We start from the raw sequence: 7,683 nt of genomic DNA, 5'->3' as shown, positions 1-7,683 counted from the left end.
TCTGTGTGTTGTGGTGTATGTAAAATGATGACATTTGTACTCCGGTGCAGAAATGTTGAAGCATGGTTAACTTGGGTGATGATGAAGCCGGTACAATGACGCACAATTTCTTCTGTAGCGTGCTATGAGGAAAGTGGGCCAGTCGCGGAGATATGGAATCTAACTTAGCGCAACAAAATGCGAGCTGTCGCAAGGAAAGACGACGAAGGAGCACCTAGCGCATATGCCGAGCGTTTCAAAGAGCTGGCTGGCTTTCGAATGAGAGAAGCATGTGTGCCATCGCAGCCTAATGGTTTGACCACCAGGCTGCTGTGCTCGACAGCAGAAGTTCGATTCCACTGTCACACACTATTCGGATTAAAGCGAGGCAAGACATGAACCTACCTACCTGGCGTAAAGTGCCAAGAATTAAATACTGGAGCAAACATTTACAACAGGATGAGGCATGTGTCTGCTAAAAAGAATCTGTAGACACCTCGGCAATGAAATATTCACCCAGGAAGACCTGTAAAAAATGTACACCTTCCTGAAGTGCTAGAATTTAAAAGTGCACGGAAGCATTAACTGATCATCAGTCGAGATAAGCCAGAGATGTTTAGAATATTAGTGGACAGAAGCAGGGAAGGTATTTGAGAGGACCGAATTTGTCACAGGCATGAGTAACGACGAAGGGGCACCTAGCGCATATGCCGAGCGTTTCAAAGAGCTGGCTGGCTTTCGAATGAGAGAAGCATGTGTGCCATCGCAGCCTAATGGTTTGACCACCAGGCTGCTGTGCTCGACAGCAGAAGTTCGATTCCACTGTCACACACTATTCGGATTAAAGCGAGGCAAGACATGAACCTACCTACCTGGCGTAAAATGCCAAGAATTAAATACTGGAGCAAATATTTACAACAGGATGAGGCATGTGTCTGCTAAAAAGAATCTGTAGACACCTCGGCAATGAAATATTCACCCAGGAATACCTGTAAAAAATGTACACCTTCCTGAAGTGCTAGAATTTAAAAGTGCACGGAAGCATTAACTGATCATCAGTCCAGATAAGCCAGTGATGTTTAGAATATTAGTGGAAAGAAGCAGGGAAGGTATTTGAGAGGACCGAATTTGTCACAGGCATGAGTAACTATACTAGGTGGATAGAGGTTTTAAGAAAGAAAAGATAAAGGAGAGATAAGCAAAATTCTAGACAGACAAGCACGTATAGATTGCCTGATTGAGTGTTGCATTCTCACGCCAAACTTCATTGCAGCTGAAGGGTGGCTGACAAATTCCTCCTGTTTAAACTCAATGGACCTCTGTGTGTGGGCCAAGGCTGGGCAAAGATACTTTGTAGTTTTATCACGATATGATACAAGATAGTCGGGAAACAGGTATTTGAGATACAGATACGAGGTACTACTTCAACTATTGTATCCGATACGACACTTTCCATTTGTATCTTAAGATACTTCGATACATTCACAAATTTCTTATTATAGATCTATTGATGTAGCAGCTAATGCGTATGCACAAAAATGTTTGCTTGGAAAGTTTTTAACTCTGACCAACCTTGTTTCATTTGAAAGAAATGTCTGTATCTGAACATTTCTGTCTTTCTTGCTCAAGGTATAATATTGCTACGGAACAATATGTGCGATCACGAAAAGGCGAGCAGTGCGAAGACGACGACGACGATGAGAAGCTAGCGCGGGCTGTTGCCTCTTGGCCAAGCGCAGCGTATTTTCTTGTAAATATACTTGTACATAGCTTTTCCTCTGCGTCTTCCTACGTAACATATCTGGTGGAGGTGGACGTTCCCCGTGCCTCGTCACGGAGCTTCGCAGTGGACGGTACGTCGAGCCTTCCTTCATGGCTCCCGGCGACGACAACCGGACTCCCCCGGCTCCGACACCTGCTGCCACTTCGACGACCTACATCACTCTCCCCGCTCCCCGTGATCCTGGCGTATTCTCGGGCAAAGATGGGGAAGACGTCGATGACTGGATCAGCCTGTATGAACACGTCAGCCGCAATAACCGGTGGGACCCTACTATTATGCTCGCCAACGTAGTCTTTTACCTCGGTCGCACACCTAGAGTTTGGTATCGCACGCACGAAGATGAGCACACCAGTTGGGATTCACTTAAGACACAGCTTCGGGACTTGTTCGGCAACCCCTACGGTCACCAACTTGCCGCGCAGAAGGCGCTTTCCGGCCGTGTGCAGACGTCAACAGAGCCCTATGTCACGTACATTCAGGACGTCTTGGCTCTGCGCCGCAAAGGTGACACCTACATGACTGAGACAAGGTTGCACACATCCTCAAAGGCGTTGCCGATGACGCCTTCAACTTGCTCGTTTGCAACAACGTAGCGACGCTGGATGCTGTTATAAAAGAGTGCCGCCACCTGGAACTCGCTAAAAGCCGACGTATTGACCAGCAGTTTGCCCGTCTGCCCAACACCCCAGCGACATCTCCCTGTGCCGACACTCCTCGTCCCAACAACACTGCCGATGTTACCAGGATCGTCCGGCGTGAGATCGAGGCCGCCTGTCCGGCTGCCTTCGACTCCAGTCCCACCAACACATCTGCAGTCACGGTCTCGCTGATCCAGGCAGTTGTGCGCCAATAGTTCGAAAACATGGGTCTTCACACCATCTGCTCGGCCCATCGTCCTGATACCCGCCCGGCTTCTTCGATTCCGCCCCGTCCCACACCTTCTTACCCACCACGTTTCCGCAACCCATCCGAATGGCGCACTGCTGACGACAAGCCCATTTGTTTCCACTGCCATCGAATCGGGCACATTTCTCGGCACTGTCGCAGTCGCTGGAGTTCCCCGACCCGGTCTACTTATACCGCCTACTCTCGCTCCCCAGGTGGCCCTTCTCGTCCCTATATCCGATAACGCCGCTGCCGATTCTCCTGCACCAAACCGCTCCTATCCTCGTTCGCCTTCGCCCCAACAACGACAATCTCGCTCTCCCCAGCCCCATCGCTCCTATTCGCCGACTCTCTTCGGACGCCGCTCCTAGCCGGAAAACTAGACGATGCAGCGCCTCGAGGTGACGCTGCATTGCTCCCTACGCCGCCAAATCCTCTACTGACATTGCCCACTCATCTGAACCTTTTTGAGGTGCTAGTCGACGGTGTTTGTGTCTGCACTCATAGACACTGGGGCGAATTTGTCCGTAATGAGCGCTGACCTTCGTAACCGGCTCAAGAAAATTATCACACCTGCCACGACGCCTGTTGTCTGTGTCGCCGATGGCGGAACAACCCCCGTAATTGGTATGTGTACCGCCCGCGTCTCCTTCGCCGATCGCTCAACAATCGTGCTATTCACAGTCATCGCCCACTGTCCCGATGACATCATCCTCGGCTTAGACTTCCTCTCCGCACATTCTGCTCTCATCGATTGTTCCGCCAGTACTCTCCGCCTTGACCTGCCTGTTCTGGATCCTGCTGAACCACACCCTAGTCGCCTCAGTTCCGTCGACTTCGTTCGCTTGCTACCTTCGGCACTGACCTACGTTGACCTAGTGTCTTCCCCACCAGTCCCCGACGGTCACTACATCGCGGCTCCTATGCAAGACGTCCTCCTTACACACGGGATCACAGTACCTCATACAGTTTTATCTATTACGGCGAATTGCGTCTGCCTACCAGTGGTCAACTTTGGCTTGACGATACAAGTGCTGCCACGCGGGATGTCTCTGGCCCAGCTTTGCTCATTCGCGGATCACTCAGTAACATTCATTGCAGTAGACGACACTTCATCCGATGCTCCTCTACCATCGCAGTCGGCCAATTGTACCATCGCTGACTTACAGAAAATGATTGTGCCCGACTTGCCGTCCAAGCACGCTCGTGAACTCTACCGCATTCCGTTTTCCTACCACGATATTTTTTACTTTAACGATCGTCCTTTGGCCCAAACTGCAGCTGTCAAACATCGCATTAATACCGGCGATGCCCCTCCTATTCATCGCCACCCGTATCGAGTGTCACCAGCTGAGCGTCAAGTTATTCACGCAGAAGTTCGCAAAATGCTTGCCAAGAACATTATTGAACCATCATATAGTCCATGGGTGTCACCTGTTGTACTGGTCAAAAAGAAGGATGGCTCATGGCGCTTTTGCGTGGACTATCGGCACCGTAACAGGGTTACCAAAAAGGACGTGTATCCCCTACCTCGGATTGATGACGCCCTTGACTGCCTCCACGGTGCTCGCTATTTCTCCTCTATTGACCTTCGCTCCGGCTACTGGCAGATTGCCGTGGACGATCTCGACGGCGAGAAGACTGCTTTTGTAACACCCGACGGTCATGCCGTTCGGTCTATGTAACGCCCCTGCCACTTTTGAACACATGACGTACTCCCTCCTTCACGGTTTCAAATGGTCCACGTGCCTGTGCTACTTGGATGACGTTATCATATTCTCCCCAACGTTCGCTACGCACCTCGAGCGCCTCTCAGCAGTCCTGGACGTTTTTCGTCGAGCCGGTCTGCAACTCAACGCATCGAAGTGTCAATTCGGCCGTCGCCAGATTACCGTCCTTGGACATCACGTTGACGCGAACGGAGTGCAACCGGACCCAGGCAAGATCCATGCTGTTGCGCACTTCCCTGTTCCGAAGTGTGTCAAGGATGTGCGCAGCTTCATCGGCCTTTGTTCGTACTTCCGCCGTTTCGTGAGAAATTTCGCCGCCATAGCACGACCACTAACCGAGATTTTGAAAAAAGACGCCTCTTTCCAGTGGGGCGATAACGAGGCCTCTGCATTCTCACATCTAATCGACATTCTCACAACGCCTCCCGTTCTGGCCCATTTCGATCCTTCTGCGCCTGCCGAAGTCCGTACTGATGCCAGCGGTCACGGAATTGGCGCAGTACTGGCACAACGCCAGCATGGCCACGACCGTGTTATCGCTTACGCCAGCAGGCTCCTCTCACCCGCGGAGCGCAACTATTCCATCACTGAGCGTGAGTGTCTGGCCCTAGTTTGGGCGGTTGCGAAATTCCGCCCATACTTATATGGCCGACCCTTTTCCGTTGTCACAGACCATCACGTGCTTTGCTGGTTATGCTCACTGAAAGATCCTACAGGAAGACTTGGTTGCTGGGCCTTACGCCTCCAAGAATATTCGTATACTGTCACCTATAAATCTGGCCGTCAACACAAGGACGCTGACTGCCTGTCTCGCTACCCGGTCGACGAGCCTGACGGCGCCGACAGTAGTAGCGCCAACGGCATTTTCTCTGTCTCTGCCTTCGCTAACATCGCCGATGAGCAGTACCGAGACCTATCGCTGCATGCACTTATCAAGCGTCTGTGCTCAACACCTACCGACGCAACCGTTCGCCGATATGTCCTCCAGGGCGGCATTCTGTATCGAAGGAACTTCCTCCCTGACGGCTCTGATCTTCTTGTCGTGCCAAAACAGCTACGACAGACTGTGCTCTTTGAGATGCATGACGCACCCACTGCAGGACATCTTGGGGTAACCCGCACGTACGACCGCGTCCGCCGCCGCTTCTATTGGCCTGGTCTCGCTCGCTCCGTTCGACGCTATGTTGCTGCCTGTGATCCCTGCCAGCGTCGGAAAACACCTCAGGTGCTACCTGCCGGTCATCTCCAGCCGATCACCGTCCCTGTAAAACCGTTCTTTCGTGTTGGATTAGACTTGCTCGGTCCCTTTCCCACGTCATCCTCTGGGAACAAATAGGTAGCCATCGCGACTGATTACGCCACCCGATACGCTATCACTCGGGCTCTCCCTACCAGTTGAGCCACTGACGTCGCGGACTTTCTCTTGCGTGACATTATCTTGCTTCATGGCGCCCCACGACAGCTGCTTACTGACCGTGGTCGAAACTTCCTCTCGAAAGTTATCGCTGACATTGTGCGTTGCTGCTCCATTCAACACAAACTGACTACCTCATGCCATCCTCAAACCAATGGCCTGACAGAGTGGTTAAACTGTACTCTTACCGATGTGCTGTCTAAGTACGTTTCCAAAGACCACCACGACTGGGACATTGCCCTTCCTTACGTAACATTTGCGTACAATTCTTCCTGGCATGACACCGCCAGATTTTCTCCATTTTATCTACAGTATGGTTGCGAACCTACTTTGCCCCTAAACACGGCACTTCCTCCTGCTGCGATCTCAACATGCGCGCGACGCCATCGCCCTCGCCGACCATGCACGCCAGCTTGCCCGTGCTCGACTGACGGCCTCACAAGCCACTCAGCAGTGTCATTACAACACCCGCCATCGTGACGTACAGTTTTTGCCTAGTGCGCTCGTGCTCCTGTGGTCGCCCTCCCGTCACGTCGGACTTTCGGAGAAGCTCCTTTCGCGATACACAGGACCCTACCGCGTGCTGCGCCAGGTGACGCCTGTGACTTACAAAATTGCTCCTGTGGGTTCAACCTCGTCCTCTCTTCTGGCATCAAGTGATGTCGTGCATGTCAGTAGGCTCAAGGCCTACTACACTGCTTCTGAGTCCGATCTTTAGTCGCTCCGGGACGGCGCTTTTGCAGCCGGGGGTAGTGCTACGAAACAATATATGTGCGATCACAAAAAGGCGAGCAGTGCGAAGACGACGACGACGATGAGAAGCTAGCGTGGGCTGTTGCCTCTTGGCCAAGCGCAGCGTATTTTCTTGTAAATATACTTGTACATAGCTTTTCGTCTGCGTCTTCCTACGTAACAATATTTTAATTCTGAAACAATTTATTGGGGTTGCTTTAGCTGCTTAACATGAAAGCTTTTTATACGCTGCGCTGTCAGCAGTTTTTGCTTGTCGCTTTTTTAGAGTCACTGCTAACAAGGCACCATGCAAGAGATGCTTTGATAATGAAACTATAGCGGCATCAGAATTTGTGTGAAAGATGCCACACACATTGGTGTATGCAGCACAGTACGGTGGCTACGAGCAAGTATCATGGTACCGATGCAACCAAAAACAAACAAAAAATCATGAAAACAAAAGGTTGGCTTTGCACAGACGTTCGGGTGGTTGTTTTTGTCGAGAATGGGGCTAATGCCACCAGGTGACTCTGCTCCACCAATAGGGACGCACACACCTCATCGCCTGCCCTCGCTGGAGGGCCGTGGTGGAAAGCTAAAAGAATGTTGCTGCCTCTAGTTTTATTCAGGTGGCTTAGTGACAGCAGTGTCAGCTTGAGAAGCAGCATTCAGACAATGTTTATAGTTTTACAAGGTGATGTTGCGATAGCCCCAGTATCTTGTATCTTAAGATACACAATACATTCCTTCATGTATTGAAAATACAGATACTGATACATGTTTTGCTAGACGTATTCTGGTACAGGTACAAGATACTCAAAGAGTATCTAAGATAGTATCTAAGGCACATGTATCTTCGATACTGCCCAGCACTGGTGTGGGCTATATTGAAAACAAGGCCTGTGCCTATCAGCACACTGGCGTGGTGGCTGTGAAAAACTGCTGGAGCGAGCACACAGAAAAATTCCCTGGGCATATTGTGAGCTGCAATAGAAGCGTACCCAGAATGCTCAAAGGCCATAACCAAAAGCAACAGCATACATATTTAATAAAATGTGTTGCATTTCTAACATATCAGATAAATGCAGAGATTTTTGCATTCTCAACCAAAATATTAAGCATTAACCTCGTGACAATATTTATGGCGCACCCTGTACTTT

The sequence above is a fragment of the Dermacentor andersoni genome, chromosome 7 (assembly GCF_023375885.2).
Source record: "Dermacentor andersoni chromosome 7, qqDerAnde1_hic_scaffold, whole genome shotgun sequence".
Classification (NCBI taxonomy): domain Eukaryota; kingdom Metazoa; phylum Arthropoda; class Arachnida; order Ixodida; family Ixodidae; genus Dermacentor; species Dermacentor andersoni.
Note: the sequence above shows the minus strand (reverse complement) of the source record.